This window comes from Mercenaria mercenaria, chromosome 18, assembly GCF_021730395.1.
Source record: "Mercenaria mercenaria strain notata chromosome 18, MADL_Memer_1, whole genome shotgun sequence".
NCBI classification, from domain to species: Eukaryota; Metazoa; Mollusca; class Bivalvia; order Venerida; family Veneridae; genus Mercenaria; species Mercenaria mercenaria.
This window is the reverse complement of record NC_069378.1, coordinates 14,917,941-14,944,405: the sequence shown is the minus strand read 5'-3', so window position 1 is coordinate 14,944,405 and position 26,465 is coordinate 14,917,941. Positions and strand designations below refer to the sequence as shown.

Sequence of the window (26,465 nt, the reverse complement as noted above, 5' to 3'; positions counted from 1 at the left end):
ATTGTGACAAGTAATAGAATTCAATTGTTTTTTTTTTCGTTCGTCTTTTATATTATAATTCTTCTTTTTGTGCCACTTGGAAACGAAGTTGGGGGAAAAACATATTTACATGAGAAGTACAGACATAAAAAAAATTGAAAAAAAAAAATTCAACAGTCAATATTTCCCACCCCCCCGGGGGGTTTTTGAAATTTCAAATTTTGGGAATGGAAAAACGAAGAAAATAAAAATGGTAAAGGGGTTTTTTTTTATGGAGAAAGGAGCATGTTAGGGTTGAAGAGGTTTTCCCCCCCGGCAGCCTTTATTTTTCGTTGAAAGCTGACCCCCGCTTCCCGATTTTTAAGTCAATAAGGGGCTTTCCAAGTTAGTCGTTTGAAAAAATTCGTTGTTCTGCAAAAGTTTATTGAACTAAGTTTTCCCCTTTATCTTTTAAATAATTTTATAACTTGTTTTATTTTCCCTTGTGGTTTTTATTTTTGCAGTGCATTTGCAATTGGGAAAAAAACTATTTCAAAAGCAGTTTCTGCTATTTGTATCGCACAAAAAATATCCCCCGCGTTTTAATTTAGTGGAATATAACTTTTTTAAAGACATTTCATTTGCTTTTTGATTTAATTCTTTTTAGATTTTTTAAACCCTTATTCCTTAACTCACAAAAAAACATTTTTGTTTGTTTTCCCCCAAAACGAAAGAATAATTTAATTATCTCTGAGGAATAAGAAACATTTACTTTTTTTGAAATTTATGTGCTTGATGAATTATTCAAAAATTTTTAAATGATATAAATACTAAAAAAAGCTGCTATATGTTTTAGCCATTTCTTACATTTGAACTCGGTCCCGTCCTTTTCAAAGTAAATTTGGCCAAAGTGCCATTTGTTTTTGTATAGAGGTGAACATTAAAGGCCCCGCTGCTAAAAAAATTTTTAAGCCCATTGCTATGAAGGGTGTTTTTTAAAGCTTTGGACTATTAAAAAATTATGCATATGTTTTAGATAAAATTTCATTGATTAGCTTTTATCTTTACCTTGTCTAAATGAAAAGGATAAATTTGTTAAATTAAAATCATATGGGGGAAAGAAAAAAAAAAAAAATTATTTTGCCATGGAACGTTATGAGACGGGAAAAACGTGCAGTATGTACGTTTTTTAAAAATATCAGAAAAGTTTAAATTCTTCTTGCACTTTTTTCAAATTTTCTAACATTTTTTCCCCCCCGTTATTTATTAGTGAATTATCATCTAAGCAAAAATTTTGCAATAGGGGGAAAAACTTATTCTTCTATATATATTTTGTTGAAAAATAGGCGTTTTAAACAAAATTTTTTAGTTTCAGGTTAGCATGGGGGAAATGAGCATTTTGAAAAAGTTTTAGCCAAAAATTTTTGGGGAGTGTTGTTTTAATGGAAAATAGTAAATATGAAAATATATTTGCCGCAAAAGAAATAAAAAGTAGAAAAACTGATATGTACACCGAATGTTTTGAAATGGGGGGAGTTTTTTTGAAAAATACACACACAATCGTTTTTTGTTTTTTAAACATTAGGGGGAAATATAAAAGGTTTTTTTTGTTTTTATACTAAACGCTTTTAACTTTACAGTTTCATCTATTTCTAGGTGAAAAGAAAAAAAATCAAAAATTACGTAATACAAGTTTTTGTTTGTAAAATCTTTTTGGTTTTCATTGCTGAAGAGAACATCGGCAAAAATTTTTAAAACGGGGTTATCGGGGGGGTTATGATCGGGGGTGTATAAATGTTTTAAAAAAGGCTAAATAAAAGATATTTTTATTGAGTTTTGCATTTATTCCAATCGTTTTAAAAAAGATAACAAAAAAAATTTGGGTTAAAACTAGTTGTTATATTTATTTTGCTTTTCCTTGCCTTTAATTTTGATTAAAAAAAAAAAAAAAAAAAACAACTATTAAACCCCTAACTTTTTAAAAAACGTTCTATTATAAAAAAAATTTGGAAAAGTAAAAATTTTTAAAAATATTTCAGCGACAATGATAAAAATCACGGTTTTTTTTAAAAAATGTTTGGGGAATTTTTGATTTTAGACCTAGTACCGTAATTCCCAGTGTTTTTTTCTCGTTCAAAAAAATAAAAAAAAAAAATAATTCCCCTAAATTTGGAAAAAAAAAAAAAAAAAGACAAGAATATTTGTTCCCTTTTCCTTTAGGTTTTGAACGTGCCTATTTTTTTCAGTTCGAGTGTTTTCAAAAAAATCGAAAAGATGTTTTTTTTTTTCTTACCTAAAAAATCGAACAAACAGGTATTTTTAATTTATAATGCTTCTTACGAAAAAGTGTTTTTGTATTTTTGTTTCCACTGCTGCACACGCGCAAATTTCATTTAATTAGGGTTCATTATAATTTAATCAATAACATATGGTAAAATATTTTAGTTATATATATAATCAAATGCTGAAAATACAGTATAATACAAGCTTAAAAATGTTCAATATAAAAATGGTCGTAATTAATTTAGCATTATGATAACAGAAATAATTTAATGCACAATAAACAATAGTAATAATGGTAGTGAGAAAGGTAACTAGAATCACGAAAAGAAAGAGAAAAAATAACGTACTTATTACATATGCCAGTTACAATATCATCTACAAATGTATTCCACAAGGTAAAATACCGATTTTAAGTCCCTATGATAAATATTTATTCAACACGACAAACAAACTTCACGTTGTAGACATTGTAACTAAAAAATTAAAACCGGAATTTTTAACAGTTTGACTCCAAATATATATTGCTAAGTGCATCAGATAATATATAAACAATATTAAAATGCTGTGTGTTATTTTTCAAAAAGAGATATTTACTCCAAAAATTTAGTCCCCATAGCATTTTTGGAAATAGGATGACAACTCCTGAATGACTATCTCATCAATTTGCTGATATAAAAATAACTTTGGTATTTTCCCGGGATACCCTCATTAAAGTCTGTTTCTTCATTTCATTCAGACATGGAATGTAAACAAATACAGGAACAACTTAACAGTACAAGGACATCAAACAACCTATTTTATTTTCCTTCAGGACAGGTACACATGTTAGGTCATACTTGTAGTTAATAAAACCAAAATGTAAAACAATTAATTAGCTCATCAAAGAAATGAAGACTAATAACTTCACAATATTTTATTACCTCCCTTCATTACATTTATCACCTACATTCTACATATTTTTTTATGGAATTACTCCCTTTATCTCAAATAAGCTTTCTTATATTGCAATTTAATCAGTCAGTATTTTTACCTTAATTTTCAGCAATAATTTATATTTTTTTAATCATGGTAAGATGAAAAGCATTTATTATATTAAGATACCATAAAAGCATTTATCACACTGAATGCAACGGTATACACAACAAATATTTTGAGCCTTGTTGCCAATGACAATGTTGAAAAATATTAAAGCTCAGATTGCATAACAGTGAGATTAAAATCTTTTTAAGTTAAGTTAATAATTCCCATATTAACTTATGACTACAAAAATTTAAAGTATGTTGTTATTCCCATTTCAGTCCAAACATATCTAAAGAAGTAAATACTACAAGACTGTATATCAGATTTTTGAAAATAAAATTCCACCAACATATTTTGTTCTTATTTCTTTATCTTGATTATGTAGTGTACTTATCTAGAATGATATATATTTTGAAATGTATATTTCTTTATTCTCCTGGATGGAAAAAAATAAAATATATAAACAAAACAATCAATTATACCAACAAATTGTAAATACTTAAGTTTCTTTGATGTTAGTAATAATATGTTGAGACATGAAAACAACATAAAATATCAACATAAATATAACTAAAAAATTGTGGAACATCATATGTAGATTAGATTAGACTGTATTATACAAATATTTATATGAAAATATGTGACAACTCTGCTTAAATAGAATATTAGTTAACTTATGGTAAAATGTTGAACTGCTTTAACATTAATCTACAAGTGATGAATGAGTTCATCTTACCATAACTTTGACATTTAATGTATTATTAAGAAAACTATAACATACAAGAAATGACACACAGACAGTATAAGTTGCTGAATGACTGGGTCAGTCTCCACCACAAATACTATGAAACTTAAAAAGTCCAATTAAATGTGTTTCTTTAAATTAGATTGATCACATTTTAACACTTCTATGAATGCAATTGTTAATGCTTGCTTCTTACATGCATACAATAATGGAATAAAAATGATTTAACAATATATGTATACAGTCTTGTCATGAACACATTCTGTACAGATGATAATACATAGAAAGTCAACATATTTATTATATGGGTCCATCTCAGTTTACAGCTTGTGCATGGTGTCTTGCACTTGATATACATCTTGCAGCACAGTTGGGGTAAATTCCATTTCACATGACAACACACTTGTAGCACTTCTGGAAATACAAATGTAAAACTTTATTACATAAAGAGAATAAAACATGGTAGTTTTTAAAACAATTATAACATCATTTTAGACATATGCAATCTTAGAAATATATTATCAAGCAGCAAGTCAGGTAACTCTACAAATTGACATTTTGTCTAATTTCAACTTGTCTAAGGAATTACCTGTTTTAAGCAGCAAGATTGTGTTGCTACTTGGCTTGCTGGTTTATTTAAATTTTACATATACTTAGATCCACTAAATGACAAGTTATTTAATAGGACTGAAAAGATAGCATATTTCATAACATCAATGTACATATATTCAATAAAATGGTGAAAAAAATAAACAGATAAATCTGATGATGTTCACCTATGATCTCACCTAAAAGCTCCAACACAACAACTACAACCTCTGATTAGTATATGATTCATATGATGTAATAATGATAAACTACCTAAAGTGTTTTTATATAGCATGCAAAAACAATGAACTTGAGAACTGCCAAAACTTCACCTTATGAGTAATATATGTTCACTTTTCCCCTTGTTGAAAGTGTTGTTTTTCTTAAAGCATTTGAAATCATAGATATTATAAGTACAATGAAAAAAACCTTTGTAGAGCAAACCCTGTGGGATATACAAATATTTTAGTTATTTTGAGGTTGTTGTTCTGGAGAAGTAAATTTGATAGTTATATTTCAGCTTAGGGAAATTCTCAGATGTTGTTATAGAGAGGTTTTGCTTCAGAGTGAGCTACTCTGGAGAGGTTGTACTGTGAAAATTGCCTCAAACTTCATCTCCTTCAACTGAGCTAAATGAAGAAAAACAACAAAGGATTTTTCCAAATTTAGATTTCCTTGTTTACAATTTGACATTTTAATGTTAGGCAACTATGCAGACATATTTTTATGTGACACAATGCCGCCTTTAACTATCTTATTCCAATGAACAAATTGTCAGTCTTGACAAAATCATGTGAAAAAAAGATCACAGTAAAAAAAATTAATCCTAATCATTTTTATATATTGCAAATCAGCTTTACAGAATCTATAAGTGACCAAAAATTAAATTCAAATATTGCCTTTGTGATGTGCAGCACTGGCAATGTCTTTTTATCACATAGTTTTACCTTATTTATTCTGTTACTTTTGTCATAATTTTATGTCCCTTCTGCACTAACAATAGTCTTCAAGTTCTGAAATATTGTAAAACATTTATTCACACACATTCTAGGAAATCAACATAAAATCGTGTCAAAGCATTTGAATATATATTGTGGTTTAATATCTTAATACAAAGATACAAATGTACTTCATGTTTTTGCTGACTGATACAATATACTGAAATTTGTATTTCAATATTTATTATCAAAGTACATGTTCATTCTATTTTTGAAATGTTGACATTACCAAGCTATCCCATATCTATTATCATTATTTTTAATGGAGATATGTACTTAGTAAATTGAGGGATACACAAAGCTACAGGAAAGAAATGTTTATGCCAGGCTGACATAAAGTCCAGAAGGTTCACATCTTGTCAGGAATGTCAGTCTTATAGCTGTCTTGTACAGTTATTTCAGGAGCAAGAATGTAGCCATACAGCATATAAATGCTTTGAGACCTTTGTTTAACATACAAAAGCATAATACCTCCTGCATTTTTCATAATGGTAACATCTTCTTGGACTGCCACAGGGTAAGACAGGTCAAACAACTATACATGTACATACTCAAACTTTTCCCTACCAAAACTGAAAATGAAAATTATACAACATTTTTTTCCCTTATTTTTGTACAAAAGATGACCTGTGCATTTAATTACAGACTTTTTACATTTATTAATCTAAATATATTAAATTAATAAAATATCTCATAACTCATTGTATGAATTAAAATTATAATCATTAATAAATATATCAAACATGAACCTGAAGTGTTCTAATTTATAAAGCTGCAATTAATATTGAAAAAAAAAATGCAACTATTGTTTACAATGTATATTAAAAAAAGTATCACGAACCTGATTATAAAACAGTCTCAGTTCAAATGTAATAACACATGACTGTCACAAAATCAATGTATGTTGTACTTTAATGATATCATCATGACAGGAATGCCATCAATAAACTTCATATATAACAAACTATACCACTATGTCAGCCTCTTTCTTGTTATTTCTACAGCTTCCAAAGACAGACTACAACTACATGTATCAGACACTGTAAGTAAAAATATACAAATAATCATTACACAAGAGAATTTTTCATGTTAAATAAAGGGAGTTAATTAAATGCAATCTGAGAATTTTTGCTAAACATAAAGGGAAGTAAATTATCAATAAAATGAATGAAGAAAAATGCATATATAAGGGAGGTAATTTAGAAAAAAACAACAACTTCAAATGTCAGTTTAATGATAGTTGACATTGACAATGACCTATATCAAGTATGCACAACATAAGAAACAGCAAGCACTTGAAAAATGCATTATATTTCCTTGCAATATCAAGAATATTTGACTGTATGTAGGGTTCTCTACATGCTGTTATGCTGAAAAAAAAAACTTTAGTCTAAATATAGCTTAGATCTATTTATATCTTCAAAAAAAGGAAGTCCAAATTTCCACAGCTATTCACAGGCTGAAAATTTTAGGTACTAATATCAGCAAAGAGGTTGATATCTATACTTTTTAATAACTATCGTCAAAGGTAGGGAAAAACTTACTGGAAAGGCATAAACTTCTGATCTAGTCATTTCATACATTTTCAGCTCATTTGCATATAAGAGAAATTTACAGATTTCCCCTGTTTCTTTCATTTTCAAAAAAATCTGTAAGATGGATATAAACCAAAACATTCTCCTATGTGTCAGCTATCAGATATATATTTCAACAAAAACTGTCAACTTACCTTGATTTTAGAAGAAGACAAAATTCCATGTCAACTTTCGCTTCCCCGCAAAACTGTACCGGTGCACACATAAAAAAATCTCAACTGTGATTTTCAAAATAACACAGTCAGACCACAATTATTTCCCTTGAAAATAAAATGCTCAAGTTAAATGCCTACACGTTGGTAACACATTCAAACCATCATAAACGGTGTTCACCGTTTGAACTCATTAAACAATATTGATTTAGATTTATCTCTTGCTAATTCCTTCTCACATCGTAATTATTAAATTAATGAGAAATAATTTCCCAACGTTAAGCACAATTATCCGTTTCATTTTACTTGAGGTAGGTCGTCCTTCTTTATGACGTCTTGTTTTGTTGTTGTTTTTTACTAATATCTTTATTTGAAATTAGCGGATCACTATATCGACATTGTATATTGAAGTCTAGCACTGTTATAATAAGCGTATAAGACAATTAGGAATAAACTAATAATAGTTTTAGTAATAGTTTTCTGCTATTGACAGACATGTCCCTTTGACCATTGCCGTTATGTTATCAATAGATTGTCTTGTTACCAAGAAAAGACTGCAATTTTGTCGGACCAATCAAACATATTACATTTTTCAGTAAAAGACTTTATTATTAATAAACAATCTTCCAAGAATGTTATCTAATTATGGTTTGTCTTAAAATGTGCAATTAGCAAACAATACTGTGAATTGGCGCTTTAAATCAGAGTGATTATGTATGTTAACATTCGGTATTTTTAATAAAATAGTCTATGGAAAGTATTTCGAACGACCCGAAGTATAATTATCTTCTAAAATAGTTTTTTTTATTCCTCTATGTAAACGTTCGTGATCAGAGTATTTAGTTTGCTTTTCGCTTTGACATTTATGATACTTAACAATTTGTATCTGTGAGAAATTTCTAGCGCTTGTAGTCACGTTTTAAATAGAACTTATGGTTTATGCAAAAAGGTATTAAATATAACCTAGGGATTATGCAAGAATTTATGGTTTATGCAAAAATATTAATTTAAAATAGCATTTATGGTTTATGCAAGAAAGAATTTATAACGCTTGTCAAAACAAGATGTGCGTCCAATAGATGACTGAACTGGTTCAACGTTGTAAACAAAACTGGACTTTGCTATATCCTGTAACTTCAAGGGAATAATATTCATACTTTTGAAGACTTTGATGAATTTAAAAAGGCAATATTATGTTTATATTCAAACTTAAGTCAAACCTATCATTTGAATGTCTTTTAACACGAATACATGTCTGCATGTACTATAAGCAATGCCGTCAGTTAGATATTCCTATTTAGGTACAGAGCGAACGGAAACATACTCCAGATAACAAATGATAAACTAACATTACATTTTTTACCTAAAGTATTTCAAGGGATTCTAGAAAATTCCAACAAATAACTTTTTTTCCGAAAAAAACATTATGTCACCAGATATCCAAAATGTAAATTCAAAGTACAATTCAGCTACACTACCCTAATAATTATTATACTAAGATAAGTACCAAGTGTGAAGATTTGATAGTTTTAAGGTAAGACTGGTATGACTGTAATACTTTATGATATTATCTTCAATGTTCAATGACAAATCTTTCGATATTAACCCTGAGCCTGCTGGCGGCAAGTGATCCTGCCTTTGCGACCAGTACAGACCAAGATCAGCCTGCACATTCGTGCAGTCTGATCATGGTCTGCACTGTTTGCTATTCAGGCAGTATCTTTTTGGTAAGCACCCCTTTCAACAATTAATGGTTGTGTCCAAATTGAAAGATGGACAAGTTCATTATAGAATTTTAGCAGGGTAAGGGTTAAGAAATGTGTAAAGTCTGAGACAGAAAAAAACTTCTGTGATAAGAATTTGAGTTTCTACACGTGAGTTTTACTACAGAATACTTGAGCACGATGTAGTATCTTTTATAATAAAATTACTTTGGCGCTTTCAAATGCTCAAACCGAATGGCTACAGTACGTACACCATTATTGTATGGTAATTTCACAGCATATTTTGACTCACAGAACAGATAAAAAAAATCAATCTTTACTCTAACACAAAGCGTACAAACTTGGTTAACTCTAGGTCAGATGTCAGATATTTAACACTTTCAAGGCACTGATTTTAGGATCGGGATATAGGTAGTGCGAGACGAAGTAATATACAAGTACATAAATCGACCGCTAGGTAAAATGCTAAGAGCATACCTTGAGCAGCTAAATAAGGAGCAGAACTTAAAAATTGTTCAAGGTTTTGACCTCTTGACTTGAAATCTGGAATATTGGTAGTTGGTGTTGAGACGCTCTGCAGATTGCATCAGACCACAGAACTCATTTTTTACACCGATCCTCACATAAAGCCCTTACTATTACTTGTAGCATCATATTTCATCACAGACGCCGCACAAAATCGAACCACCCGCCCCACAACATCCTTACCGCTACCTTACCCCTTTTCCACCCATCTATACGCATTCTTATGTGACAACATCTTACATTGACATTAAGATCTGCTAGGCTGGCTAGTGATAAGGTGTAGTAAAGTTCGATATGAGTACTTGACGAGTGATGTTATTTCCCATAATACGTTTAACTGATTGTTCAAATTTACTCAAAATCAATTACTATACACAGCCGGATATATGGTTACGACCTCGTTGTGGTGCTCGGCCACCTTTGATATCAATCTTAAGTAGTAACTCTGTCCCCTAAACCACAGACAACTATAGTAAACACAGTAAAGTGTATGGTCACAGTGGTCACCATAAATGTAAGCTCTTTTCCGGAAGTCATTTTATTCCTTTTAGTGCTACTGTTTTGAGACATACCGCATGTTTAGTGTTCAACCCGTTTACAGTTGGACACTACGCTCTTTGATTGTGTCTGACGGAAGAGGGGGAAGACTCTATGATGAACAGTTTTTAAATCCTACCAGGACTGAACTGTTTTGATATCTGTCTTCTGGCCTGTTTCGTCGGGCCCTTAAGGGTGTTTCTCTTGTTGCTCTGTCTTCTGAAAAGGCATTGAGTACATACGTTTTTGGTTCTAAAGGTTTACTTTTTATATATTTATACACGAGCATTTTTGTGTTTTACATGCCATGCCTTTTTGTTTCCATTACGTGTGTTAGAGATTCACCTGGAGGGGATTACTTTTATTTACACTTGTCTTTGGAACATGGTGTGGGTAAGAGTGAGGTTGGGTGCGCACCATAAACCGGTTTAATCTCCCCAGTGGTGTTTTTGCCACTGACCGTTCCAAGGCTGTGCCCCACTATGTTCCTTTGTTTGTTCGTTTTGTCCTCAGGTGTTGGCTTTGTGTGTGTGCGCGTGTATGTGTGTGTGTGTTTGTGGTGTGCACGTCTGCATGCTGTGGGTTTCGTTTTGGGGAGGCTGCGTTTTTGGTACGTGGCATTCCCTGTTTGATATTTGTTTTTGATTTTTATATTACGCTTCAATAATAAGATAAGCTTTATTGTTTCCTGTTAAAGTGTATGATAATGTAAAGTTGTTATATACTGTTTAATAAATAAGTTAAACAAAAATAATGCAAACCTTTGAACGTTTTAGCCTATAAAATCATTTCTCAGTGCGAAGAGGACCTTTATGACTTAACAACAAACATTGCCTCTCAAGACAATGCCGCTAGATGGTTAATTTTTTATATCAGAAATATATAACCATAAACAGAGATCTTAATGTTAGGCATACCAAGGCATGTCAATCAAAAGTCTAACATTCGACATAAGTTTGACAATATATCCCAATGGGAAAAATTCCAGTGCCATATACTTATATAAAACCGGAGAAAAGGTAGTAAAAACTTATACATGTACTAATTCAGTAAAAGATATATATATATATATAACAGGCACAGCCATTAAATAGGTATTAATGACAATCAATCTTTTCAGAGCCCCATAAATCTCTTACACAGTTCACAATTTGATACGTATTAAGGTTGTTATAAGGCGAATGTGGCTTTTAAATTAGATGAATTTATTGTACAGTATATTTATCTTGTCATTACCACCAATTATGACAAAGCGTCTAACAGTACACAGGAGCGTGCATATTCCACAACAAATCCACCAATTCAAGAAGTTTGTTTCAGTCCTGTTTTATATATAAAAGCCCGAAATCAACCACTGTAACACAGGAACTTGTGGAACTTTTTTAAATACATCCAAGTGTCTGTTAGTATGTCTCACAAATCCGCAGTGACATATTAGTCTATTCAACTGATTGGGCTAGCGAAGCTATACATTATTTTTGTTGATATGCACTAATTTTGCATGCCTTGCAGGGCTATACATCTGTGGTAATCATCATTGTTCTTCAGTTGTTAAATCTTATATTTAAACAAAAGAATCCTGAAAGACTATAAATTATAACTTTCTGTTCTTCTACATCGTGGAATCCTTTTTTGCTACAGTGACTCAGATTGTGTTTGATTACTTTTGAATTTCTATTATATTCTAATCAATACTGTTTTTCAACACAAAAACAAATACTTGCTACACAATTTTAAAATCAGAAAATTTTCCTTTCAGCTAAATTAGATTGAAACCTATCCTTCAGTTAGAAATATTTCTTCTGGATATTCACGCAGTGCTGTTTATATTGTTTTTGGTAATTTGGAATCATTGTGTCCATTCCATCAAGCTGACTCTGCTTATTTTATGAAGTGTCAGTCATCATTTTACAATGCTGAAAATCTAGAGAAAACAAAATAAATAACTGAGTTCTGCACATACATGGTACGATATGCACCATTGTTAGCGTATCAGTCGTATCATATATTAAAGCGAAACCATGCTCATTCTTATTATATCTTCTACTATAAAAACAGAAGTATGTTTCTACAGAAGGTGATGTAATCACTTTTACCTGTCAGGGAGCAGAACAATCACTACAGTCCGGGCTAGTGATATTTTGAGACTCGGAGGTAATTCTTACATTAAAAAGGGGTGAATGGACTCAAAGAAGTGCTAGATTTGCGGGAGTGGTGTAGCAAATTTTATAATCACTCATGAGCAAACTTAGTCAGACCGTGTCTGTTATTATTTTGCTGCTTCCATAGGGTCTTCCTAAGGATTTTGTTATGCCAACAAGTTGTAATTAAAGTATATATGTATAACAGATGGTTTTTTTTAGACGTAAGTAGATGCATAGTCAACATTTACTTTCCCTAAGGTATAGATAACATACACGCGTTTATCGTGTGAGATGACCAAACAACCATGTACTGTTACTTTATACCCATATTTTATAACTCAGCCATTATCTACAATTTACAGGTTTTTGTTCTTATTCGTCTTTAGCGTAACACTTAATATAATGCTGGTCCAAATGTTTGTGTGTGTCAAATATTAAGCTGTTCCCTTATTATTAAATAGTTAGATTACTAATATCTTAATTTATTTATTGTTCAACTGCTTATTCATTTTCATTGATTTCAATTCTTTCAAGATACACAATGATGATATGTGTTTTGGGTGTTCTGTTTTTCCAGGAAATCTGCCCAAACCTTTAAGTTTTACTACATTTGAAAACAGCAAACATTTTCAAAAAGAAAAAAAAAACATTCCTTTACGGAATTAATTGATTCATCTTAAAGGAGGTAGACATCGCCTAACAATTATGTCTATTTGGAGTCTTTAAACGTTTAGAATTTAAGTACGATGAAAATTTTGTTCATCTTGGGCATTGCTATTTCAAAAAAAAAATAGTTCCACAAGTTCGCATTTAAAAGCGAATGCGGATATTTCTACATTCGATAATATCAGGAATAATTACAAGGAAAATAGCTTAACCTTGGAGCACTTAATCATGATAGATTAGAGATAGAATGGTATGTGGATTGTGGGAATTAAGCTGTCTTGACATTTTCCTATAATATGTAGTTAGATAAAAATAAAGTCAAAAATAATTAATTCATTATTAAAATAATTCCTTCAGGAACTGCTCTAAGGAAGATATAATCTATTCGATTTTTCAGTTGATGCAAACTCATTATTGCATAATCCGTAGCAGTGTCGGAATTCGAACGAAAGAAAAGGACAAGCGTCATTAAATGAAGATTATTGTTTGGACACTGAAATAAAACAAATGGTTTTAAATTTCTCTCAACTGCCACTGTAGCAAATGCGTTAATAGCAATACAGATAACAATTATAATAATGTGTTCCTTTCACATATAATTTTAAATAAAGATAATAATAAAATGACAAAAGTACTGAATCAGCTATTACAATGTTTGGTTCCGCTCGATGCTTCAAACGGAACTTTTGCACTCACAACTAAATTATATTTTCTGTTCTTCGGCATCGTGGAATCCATTTTGCTGCAGTGACGTAGACTGTGTTTTGATTACTTTTAAAAACTGTTATTATACAATAATCAATACAGCTATTCAACATACAAAAGCTTGTTACACAATTTTAAAATCAGAAAACTTTCATTTCAGCTAAATTAGACTAAAGCATTTTTTTTTTCAATCGGAAGAGAGTTAAAACTATTTCTTCTGAATATTCACGCAGTGCTGTTTATATTGTTGTATTTTTAAAAGAAAATTGGGATAATTGTGTCCATTCAATCAAACAGAGTATGTTTATATAATGTAGTGTCAGTAATCATTTTACAATCGAAAATGATCAAAATATAGAGAAAAAATAAATTACTGATTTTCATATTGAATTGCTTATATTTTCTCGTTCTTGCTCATAATGGTAATATATGTAGAAAAAAAAACCAATCAAAACCGTCCGTTGTAATTGTAGCCTTTTAGGAGCACGGTGGTTTGTATATTACAAAAGATTCTGTGTTGATAGGTTTGCAGATTCTGTCTTATAATACAAATAAAAATATTGAATATATTTAAAAAGACCTGCCATTTTTCTTCTATGTTCTTCTGTCAATACGATGAGCAAAATTTCATTGTCAGAAGTAACTAAACATTTTCCATGTTGATTCGAACACAGTTTTCGAAACTTGTATAGATATTCAAAATAATTCATCTTTAGGTTTGCTTTAAGACCATAAACAAAATTTTAAACAAATTACTTAGCCACTTTTATAGCACCACAGTGTGTATTTTCTAAAGTACAATTGGGTAGTCTTATTATGATGAAGCGTGTCGTTATTCGTGTCATCTTTCGCGTTATTGCAGCTTTATTAATTGTCATGCCATTATACACAGCGACGAAATAATCTGATCTGATACGAAAAGTTACGACAAGCCCAATTAACATAACAAGATATCTTAAATTGATTTAACATTTGAGAAGAGCCGTTACGTCGATATTTAACAAATACCAGCATCTCTCACTTTGAAATTAACCAAACACCGGTATCTCTGACATCGTTTCGAAGCTTAATTGTTGCTATTAAAGTTTGCTTTTAATCTTCGGAGATGTTAATTTAAAAAAAAAATCATCTGATCGAGGGCAGGCGGGTGATTGTTAAACGAGACTATTGCTAAATCGGGATTAATGCACCAATTTTAAAATGTGCCATTTTAAAATAAAATAATTATGTTAAAAGATCGTTTGGAAGCATACAATGCATCCAAGCAGAGTAATAGCAGAATCAGTTAGATTAACTCTGTTCAAAAGACTTTTTATCAAAATAAGATTGTGAAATTGTGTTTTAAGAAAAGTTATTTAAGGTAAATGTGTACTTTCTATAAATAGCAGCAAAAGTAGGATACATAAACAACGTCTTATGTAAATAAAACTGTCTATAAAACAGTGCACACTGCAGCAGGTTCTTCGTCAATTGATAACTTTATGAAAATAGCTGCTAGCTTAAAGACAGAGCTCAAATCAGCTGTGCTTCATAAAAAGATAATGGTGTTATCGCAATGGTAATGTCTAGTATTACGGATCCGTTTTAGGTTGTTTATGAATTATAAGTAAAAATGTTTGCATTTATCATAAAACACTCCTGAATGCAACTAAAGTGTGCTACACATCGCACACATCGTGCCGCCACAATACTAGTAGTTAATAGTAGAATGTCTGCTCTGAGAGCGGGAAGTTGAGGAGTGTTATACCAAAGACGTGAAAATAGTACCGGTAGATCTCTTGCCTGACATTCAGTATTGAAAGCGTTGTACAAGGAGGTAAATTACGTCCAGGTAAGTATTAACATTAATTATGATCATAGAAACCAAACACTTACTACAAAACCGCTTTAAAGGTTTATCGTGTAAGTTAAACATAGAAGATTAACGCCCCAAACCACTGCCATGTTAGACCGCTGGTAATGACAATTAACCATTGACCTGTACATTTGTTTTAATTCAAAAGAAATAAAAGTCTTTTAAGATGGTTGTAGGAACGTTGTGAATTATAATTCTAAATTTTTAACAGCTTTTTCTATGTGTAATAATCTGGTGAATGTTCCTTTTAATTTTTTCGAGATATGTGTAATTTATGTGAAAGACCATCCACAGCGTTTGCTTCTCAACACATTTCAACTTGGAACACGAAAAGATTTATTCAAAAGTTATACGCTATACCGCTACTAAAACACAAGCACCTGACATAAAAAAGAATATGTAATAAAGTAACACGTTACATTTTTATTATTTCTACTACATGATAAAAGCAAATAAACATTTAAATTTGATTAAAAAGTCAGCCTCTGTCTGTAACGGAACTCACAATCCTTTGGGCCATTATGAACATTGATTTCAAAGGAGTTTAAAAGTACCTATACATAAATAAACTCTATTACGGTCGCGTGATGTGTTTAACATTAAAATTTGTGTAATTACCTAACGTTTTTTTTCTACAAAAGAAATACACTTGACGCTTATCTTCTTATTCAAACACTAATAAAGGACCACAATGGAAATAAGAGCAATTTCTTTATTGTGTTATCCTTTGTATTGGGAGCATGGAATCGTTTGCTTTTGCATAATTTAGTATTCAATGATGCTTTTTGTTTTATTCTATATTTTAGTTGTTAGCATGTAAATGTTATCCTTTGCCGAAATCTATCTATCTATTAAGATGGTTACTAAATATTCAAAATAATACGTACGAATTAAAGCCGACTTGTAAACATACTTTAGTAATATTCTGAATTAACTATGTGAGTTATTGACTAGATTTACCTAAAACAATTTCTTTGAATAACATAAAATTCCTTAAATGGTGAATAAGCTCTGTCAGTAAAAATACAGATATTTAACTGAACAAACAGATTTATCTTAGCACTTTTTAACCGCAATGACTACTACCTACTGCTGACGATGGTCTCTGAACTCATTGAATAATATTGATTTATATTTTAGCATTCTGGAATTCTCAAATGAATATCTTGCCTACTCTATAATATACAATACAAAACAAATGTTAACTTATAAAATTGTGAGAAGTATCTGCTAAATGCATTTATTCAATTGTATGAATGCCAACTTTTGTTTCTCAACTTAAAACAGAGTGCAAAACTGAACAAATCATTCTAAAGTGGGATTGAAATATGGCCTGATTTTTCAATATCGATGAATTCAAAACAAAAAAAAATCCGACATCGATCTCAATGTTTAAATTAATGTCTTCTTTAATTGTATTGGTGTTCTGTTATCAGGATTACAATGATATCTCTTTTCAATCAGTATGCGAGACATTAAAAGCATTTGTCATTCTCCATCCGTTCAAATTATCAGCGACGTTTCATCATTTTTAAAATCTAAATTCAAACATAACCTTTGGATATAATATAAAAGTATTCATTAGAAATGCGATGTACTTTTTGTGTTTATGATGATACATTTGATAATACAATGTTCGAGATATGCCCGAAAGCACAATCAATTTTTTACACCTTACATTTATTTTGATTGAGAAAGAACCATAATTTTTATTCATGTAACATTACGATAATTAGGCATGGTTGATGACTTATCAATATGAATACAAGTACGAAAGATCACTTAGATCTTGTTAGTGAGTTAACTTTAAACATGGAATTGAATTAATTATAATACAGTATACTTATTAAACAAACAGGTGATATTACAATTCATTGAGTCTGTATCATACTGGGTACAGAAATTCCAGCAAATACAAGTTCAGTCTCTAGAGCTAAGCTAATTTATTTTAACATTCCCAAAACAGATTTTGAATAATGTTGAGACGACGTTAAGTTCAATCTTCATCCAAGAGAGATTTTCTTGATGTCTTGATACGTTCTAAGTAATACAAATTATATTTAGTCAACCATTGATTTAAAACCCATTGATTGTTTAGATTTCAAATAATAATCATTCAGTATTAAACAGATTCAGAACAGCTCTTAAAACTATAATCCAGTTTGACTTAATGGACTTTTTTTACTTTACGGAGTTTTATGCAAAATGGATGAAAAATACTCTAATTGATATAGACGCGTGGTACATGTCATGACTCAACTTTACAATTTTCAGAAATTGCAAAGTATTTATGTTGTGTAAGAATCAAAATGCAAGCTGGTATTGATAGAAATAAAAAAAACCCATCTCAGTTTAATTTAAATTAATTTAGATTACAAGTTTATTCCTTCCAACATCTTACTGAATTTGGATTGTTGCCTGATAAAAGTTGTTCCTTTATCGCTAGGAATTACATAACGTAAATTTCATATATTTTATAAACGCCCTAACCAAAAGTTCTAGAAAATAGGACAAAGATACAGCGTGAACAAATGTAGGCATCCCTAGATAACACACAAAAGACAATTGATATAATTTACTTTTCGTTTTTCCCATGACATTTTCCAGTTTGTTATCCAAATAAAGAGGTTTACAATGATACCTACAATTCCCTGGTTAATAAGAACGCTGTGAAATATGCAAACAGTATATCATATGAAATATTTGCTTAGATATTACTGACGATACTCAAAATGTACAAAGCGTATTTAATTAAAGAATGTCTATCCATGATTACTGCGCCAATGTTTTATTTAATAAACATATCAAAGTCCTTGATAACACTTTTTTGAGCAAAGTCGAATAAAATATTGTGAAGACGATTGCATAAAGTATATAAAACTGAAATTGTATAATTATGCTGACCTCTAAATGAAACACACATTATGATATAAAAATAAATTCCTTATTTTCATCCGTATCATTTCAGCTTGTACTGACCAAAATGTCAATTATCTAATATAATAACGTTACCGAAAAGTACTAACTAAAAGACTATAATTACAGTTTTTATTATACAACATAATATCAAGTTGTAGGATTGTAAGATATTGATTTTGTTCAATTCGTCTTTTTTATTTATTACCCCAAGAAGATACTTGAATTTGTTCACTTTAAGAATTTGTATGCATCCGTTCAAGTATTTGCCCTAACAGGAAGGGACCTCCGTGGCCGTGTGACTAAGGTCACCGACTTCAAACAGTCACCTAGCAAAATATCTTTGCATTCGAAACCCCTTTGTTGATGTAACTTAAAACCCTTCAAAATGAAACACGAAAAAAACTAACCAAGTTCAACACTGATCAATACAATAGTTAGCATCCTTTTCAGTCCATCTGATAAAAATAAAACTGACAAAGAGTTGCCTAGTCTTTAAAAGTAAATAAGGTTTATCATATTATGATTATATAACTAATCTTCGCATTTGTTTATCTTTCAGTTTTGATAAAGCATTGAGATAGACGTTTTAGTTAATATTCAGTAACTTTTTACGTACAATTGATTAGGGTACTGTAATATCTACGGGCAAATGAAATGCGTTTCACCTGCCAACTGACTGAGTCACTTTATTGTGTGACTACTAAAATATAGTTGAGCTTCATATGTTAAAACCAAAAGTGGCATTATGTAGCAATGTGTCTGTATATCATAACAAGTTTTTATTTATTTTAAATAATATCTCGATCAGAGATGACATTGACTCTCAACGTAGACATATTGTTGTATAGAAATATAAAAGCGATCATACTATCAGGAAAATATGAACTTAAAAATACAGTCATGATTACATGATTTGAATATATTTCACTTTTTATTATTCTGTGATGGAGGTAATGTAAAAAAACTCACTCGAAAATCAACATTTTCAAAAGAAGAAATGTATTTAATATGAATACAAATTGTTAAGAAATGCAGACTTTTTTTACAAAGTATTATTGTCTTGTCACCATTTTAGCGTGATAAGAGAGTAATTTGTAACGCGGAGACTAAAATGAATAAGTCAAAGTAAACAGTTGATTTTTTACAAAATCAACACAGCTTGCAAATAACACACCCATTAGCACTACTTAACCCCTCGTACGAAATTAATGGAACACTTTTGAAACAGATCTTAGATAAAAAGATTTGTGAATTGGAATCACCTTTGCTTCTCCTGACACTTACTTTCTGTTGACATTCAAGAGAGCTGTAACAGTGATTCGGAGATTGGCCATTATCTTTAACTATATATCCCCCACATAACTTGAAAGTGGAAATTACTGTAATCAAACTCAAGACTTCATCTTCATTTTCTGAGAAGTAGAGAAAATGGAACAAAGTTATGCAGAAGTGAATGAATTGAAACACAGTAAGTACAATTGAAAATAACGGATATTTCTAAATCAACTTGATGGAAAACTGTAGTTAAGAATGTGTTATAGTTTGTTTATAATTTCAGAGTGGAAGCAAGATGGTTCAATGTTGTGTTCTGAAATAAAAATCTAGAAAGCTTTTTGTAGTTTTCGCTTTACTCAAAATATGCCGTCTTAGACCTATCAGATAACAAAATAAGCTCAGTTTAATAACTGAAACGCACGTACATTTATCTTGCCTCCTACAAGTTTCTTGCATTTCTATTGGTCAATAGACGTCACGTGGAGACAGGATATATTCCATATCCTGCTAGTACATTTCAGATATGAATTTTGATTTAAAAAAAATGACTGCCGCTTTGTTAATTTACAAAATATTAGATTATAGCATGTAAGTAAAGGGTAGTCGGCAAGATAAAATCGTTACACAGCTTCGCTCTCGCCTGATATGGATTTCCTCGACAGCGTATATCCCGTATCCTGTCACCAACAAGCAGTGTAACTAATAATATGAACATCTAAAGGAGACAACAGATACAGGTTTACCTAATGTTTATTCATTAAGGATTTAATTTGACGTTAGTCAAAACGACAACAACAAACGTAGATTTGAAATAATTCGTTTCTAAAAAGACATTCCGTATGTGTTTTTTTATTGGTTTCATCTCTAAATGAAGAATAAAATTGCTCTTTGTTGGGAAGATTTCAGAAGTCGTAGGTCAGTAAAGTAAGCTACAGTCTGTTATATAAATTTCCATTCAAATACAGTTTTTTAAGACTTTACTCATCCCGAGGAGTTCTCTATAAACAGAGTTTACTGTATAATGACTTTAAGCCAAAATAGGAAGTAAAATGTGCAAATAAATAGAAAGGGAATGAAATGTCAGGCCAAGGTAAGGCATGTTCAATGTAGCAACAAGGAACGGTTAAAGGGTTCTAAAGATAAGAATATCAGGTACGAGACTCTCCAACTGGACTGAAACCCTAGAACGAGTATGTCTAACAGTCTAACGTTGCAAATATTAAACTGCTGCACATGGGATCATAATGTCAGAATTTCTTAGTAAGATAGGTTGGTGAAGTTACATTGCATAAACGCAAGTAAGTAAACATATAAAAGCAACTGAGCAATTCATATAACACTGAGTATATTACATAATTATATTAAATATTGAAACTAAAAGTAACTAACACAGCCACTTCTGTATCAACATTATTTAGATTATTTAGGGTAGACATTTGACGTCGTGTGTCAACTGACATGCCTAGATACCAAAGATGTAACATTAAACAACGGTAACGTTGATCTTAACCGAAATTCCAGTATCCCTGACATTGATATAAACCAAATAACGGTATTTTCCCGTCACCATGAGATCAAATTACTGTACCAAAAGTCAGATTGTTGAGAGTTGTGAACTTCAAATAGGAAATATACAAATCAACATGGAGAGACCAATTCAAGCAAAAGTGAATATTGTTAAACGGGTTATATGTATCGACTGTATGTTATATTTCTGAAAAAGCCTTTTAATGAAATGCATTTTTGACAACATGCTTTCAAGGCAAATTTACTTAGATGGTAATTTTACGTTCTAGCAACAAATTTATTTATGAAAAAAAAAACAAAATAAACACTAGACTGGAGACATTGCTTGCTATGTTTTTCTTTCATTTCCTCACATTATATCTTGATATGTACGTATCCACTACACATTGACATTTCTTACACTTATCATTGTCATATGCTATGTTTTATGACAAGGTAGAATTATGTTTCAGTGTATGGATTTTTAACATCAATTTCATGATACAGCAAATAAACAATCTTTTAAAGTTCAGCTAATTGAGGAATACATTACCCTAAATCGAGACAATATAAGAATTTGCATGCGGCTAATATCAGATATTTTTGAGAAATATAAATCTTTTACGATTAAACATATTTATCACAAGCACGTAAGCTTCCTTAATTAGGCCGTAGATAACTTGAGAGTTCAGATCAGTAATTGTATAATTTGAAAATATTGTTATTGCAATTAAACCTGATTGAGTCGTCCCAATTATAGGCAGTGTAACTAAAAATACAAACTTCAAATAGGAACTATTTATTTTAGATATATGTGTAGCTAACTGCATCAAAGTATGTAGACTGAAAAATATTTTAGATATCATTTTCGGAAAAAAGTTATTTCAGCTGAAAAAAAAAGATCCCGGGTAAAATATTTGGAAAACCTGGAGACAACTCCGGTATGACTTTACTTTAGGCTTAGGTGGCTATTGACCTAGTACCCCATGCAAACTATGCACTTTTTACCTCTAGGTAGGGAAAAAGCATGCATAATTGCCACAAGGATTAACAATCTGAATAGAAAACTGTTTAAAGATCAAATAAGTAAATGCCCTGGGGAAAGTGTGACATTTTCTGTGGTGAAATTTGTCAACAAACAAACGATTTTTTTGAAAAAGTCAAAACCCAAAGATTTTCACAAGGTAAACTATGTTGAAAAGGCTAGTGCTGGAAAGAGAACAATCTCTACTACCCATATATATGCGTCAAAGTGTGGGAAAAACATCCAGAAATGTGAGAAAATCAAAGAAATCAATTTCAGGACTGTTAGATGGATGACTGTCTTATCATGCATAGCATTTAACATAGATGGATTACTTTTCAATTTCACTATATAAACAGATTGTTGCCCTTGTGTACCTAAGAGGGCTAAGGTAAGATTGTTTCCCTTGTGTACCTAAAGAGGGCTTAGGTAAGTCTCTACCAATTACCCCATTACTTTAGACTCTAGACAAATTGTCCTTAACGTCTCTCTTTTCTGTTTAAATATGAATAATTGTAATAAATATTTATATAATGGAGTGTATAATGCAACAGGTTCCAATTTAAGCATATAATTATTTATTTTTTAATTTGCTACCGTAACCATACTTATTTTTTCTCTTTTTTTTTGAAAATCTTCAAACAACTTCCTAAAACAATTATACATCCACGAACCCAAATTAAAACATTCAACGAGGAGACAAAACGTTGTTGACAGGTGAATTGTTACAGATGATCATGGTCTTTACGCACGTGTTCAAATAATTTTGCCTTCTTAAAACTAACAAAAAAAAAATGAAAATCAAATGTTACTGAAATAAACAATTGAAAGTGAATAATATCACCCACAAAAATATTTCGAATGTTATTTTATTCAATATGAAAAGGAATTTAAATGGGAAATAAACACATCACTGTCTAAAGCTGCTGTAGTTATAAAATCAAAAACTTTGTAAACCATAGACTATTCAACATTTATCTTTTTATCTTAGACTAAAATAAATAGAAATATATCAATGTGTACTCACCAAAAGGACGATTGTGCTTAATACTCCGAAACACAGATTTTAGCAATGACAGTTTGCTGCCGATGACTGTGGTCTCTGAACTTTGAAGAATATTGATTTATATTTAGCATTAAGTTGTCTGTTACTCTCACATGGATATCGTGTTCGCTTTATAAAACAATAAGCCAAACAACTGCTAGCTCAGCGCTACTGAATACATGACTCTGAGTTGTGTAAATGTTACCTTTTGTTTCTGGTATTAACACAAGCGCGAAAAGTAAACACAAAATATTATACTTAATATCATTCTATGCTAAGAATATAATGTGGTATTAATTTTTTATCAGGGATTACACAATTGATACTTTAAACTGTCATTTATCCTTTTATTATTTTCACAGATTCTTTTATTTCAATGGCATTCCTTACATTTTAAAATCATTTCTTGTACTCATCAAATTCATATAATCGGATACGTTTTTCTCTCTTGTTTCGTTTTTATTCAAGTTATCGGTTTCAACATAAAACTTTGGCATTAAATTCACGATATACTTCTTTGATGAACGTATTCATTACTCAGTCCACTTATGATACGTTTTCTTGCGATATAGTGCATATTGTCATATTCAAACTTTTAGCACTATGTTAAACTCAGATGCAGTTTTGTCATGTGTGACATAAAACATATTTTAATCTTACATGTGAGGCAATCAAAATCATTCTTATTTGATGAGTTTACAATTGTTTGATCAAATACCAGCAAGTTTGCAGTTCCGTACTATTGATAAAAGTGCTTATCACATGCTATGTCAACAATTTATTAAGAAGTATACCATGGTTTTATTCAGTTAGCTCTGATGATTATTTATCCTGTTGGAAACAATATACGAAAATGGATGTTTTATTTGATATATTATTGCTATTATATTATTTCATATACTGTTGACTTAAAAATAATTGGCTGATAAAATAATGTCCAATATTTAATTAGAAACATAGATAGAACAATGGGTGCAAGATAGTACAGTCATATAATCATGTAGATATAATAAAAATGTGGAAAACCACAGGTCGCCCAACACGAAATAAACGAAAATGTTGCAAACTCGGTTTGATCGAGCCTGTTCATGGACGGTAGAGGAAATGAAAGCTACCGTCCACGCCCTCTTGCCGCGGTTTGAGCAGAACTCAAGAGTTACACATGTTTTAAGTACTAGAATATAATTTAGAGACAAACGTAGATGTATTTCAATGATGCACAAAAAACGTTAAAAGAAACATTTTCCTATTTAATACGATAATAATCATACGTTTAGGGAAAGGGGTGATATTTAAGAAAAAACTTGACAGTTGTTTTTATGCAAAGTATAAGCTGAGAAGCGATGAAAAGTGACCCTTAAATATCACACTTTTAATAAATGTGTGTTGGAATAACTTCATTGGTAATCTTGATTAAGAAATGAGAAGAAGGTTTGTAAACGTGGCAGTCCGCAATTGCCGCATCTGCTTTGCGATATCTATACTATTGTGCTGGCGTCTATAGGCATTAGTCGGTAATTTATAGACGGCCATTTACCATAAATAGATAGCACTCGCATCACTTTGGAAGCCTAAATTACAGTAATCTAAATCAGATTATCTCATGGAAATATAGCAGAAAATAGCAAATTGAACAGTTGTTCTAACGCCGCACACGGATACCTCTAGACCGTGCGCCTGATATAACGCAATATGCAAGAAAAGAGTTATGGTTGTTGGTTTTTCTTACTCACCTCCTGATGTAAACGAATGTAAATGCTTCAACAATAAAGATGGAAAGTGCCACAATTCAGACAAAATGTAGGAGATAACCGAAATTCTGGACTGACTTTCTCACTCACCTAATGATAAAAGTTCAAACAGTTTTAACTAATGTATCATGAATATGAATCACAAACATACCATCAAGTTTACGACAAATTTAGTGGAAAGGATCTGGATAAAAGCTTATGCGAAGTAGGTGTTATGATTCTTGGCCTTGTTACTCGCCTACTATTATAGCTCAAATAGTATTAACGAAAAAAAAATCTAAACCAAAATGATAATCGAGATATAGCTATTTTCTAAGAAGAAAAGCACCGTAAGTCCGACAAAATGCAAAAGAGTGTGATAGTTTCTGACCTAAGAACTCATGATTATAAAATACGCAAATGTATTTTTTTTAGATTTCAGTTCCCAGTTGCATTTAAGAAAAAAAAGGAATATCAATTTTCTAAATTATATAGGACAAACTTTCAACTAAGAAAGCGACAATTCTGACTATTAAGCTATTTGCTTATCTTATACAAATTGATAAATGTACAGTCTTGAAAATAATACCTTTAATAGATTAATTGATTTTCAGAAATAAAAGTCCTAAACAAACTTCTTAAAAACTCAAACGCCGACCATCGAAGTGACGACAATATCTCGTTGATTCCTTTTAATGACGAGCTAAAACAAGTTCGAGTTCAAAGTTTAAAACTTAAAGCATAAACAGCAATTTCATGATATTGTCTCTAGGAAGTATTGCACCATTGTTATTCAAATGTTTAATTTTTTCCGTATATCTAAAATATCGAATTATCCTATCAAATGCCGGTTATAGATATTTCAGTTTCTTAGAAGGAAATGCCTTGTGTAAACTAGCGTGCAGTGAAGTAACGTAATATAGTACCCGTCATATCATTGTCGTAATAAACTTTATACGTAATACCTGAAAATACCTAAACCTGTTTGTCCATTTTACAATATCTTTTCATGTGATGCACACGGTTAATGATCTAACATATCAGCCTATGAATGCTAACGCTTGGTTTCTCATTCCAATCTGTCCCTTGGGCATTAAAACCGTTGTCTTACACAGACAGGCATGTAAAATACTTCTGATCATCACATTTTGTTACATCATAATAGGTTGTTTTCAGACAGGGAAATAACATCTGGTTATTTTTATTTAGTTTATATCAAGCTCCACTACATTCAGTCATTATTAAGCGCTCAGGAGATATATATTATACTTATATAACTGATCAGAAAAAGCTGCTCAAAACTATATGTCGCTGGAAAAATATGTTTTCTACAATATTCCCGTGTCAAAAGGGATTACAAGCATGAACATTCGGAAAGTTGATTCCACTTAAAGTTTGAAATGTCTTTTCAAGGAAATTTCGGAAACTTTTGATGACGAGTATTGGAAACCTAAATTACTGCAATTGTAAT

General features: G+C 30.8%; 1 long non-coding RNA gene across 1 annotated transcript; it reads right to left on the bottom strand.

Annotated features, from left to right (window-relative positions):
* Positions 1-5,569: 5,569 nt before the first annotated feature.
* LOC128550793 (uncharacterized) lies at positions 5,570-7,383 on the bottom strand. Its single transcript, XR_008368450.1, has 4 exons — positions 7,322-7,383; positions 6,563-6,632; positions 6,064-6,164; positions 5,570-5,607 (listed from the first exon to the last, which is right to left on the bottom strand). It is a non-coding gene; the product is annotated as an uncharacterized LOC128550793 (long non-coding RNA).
* Between the last annotated feature and the right edge of the window lie 19,082 nt (positions 7,384-26,465).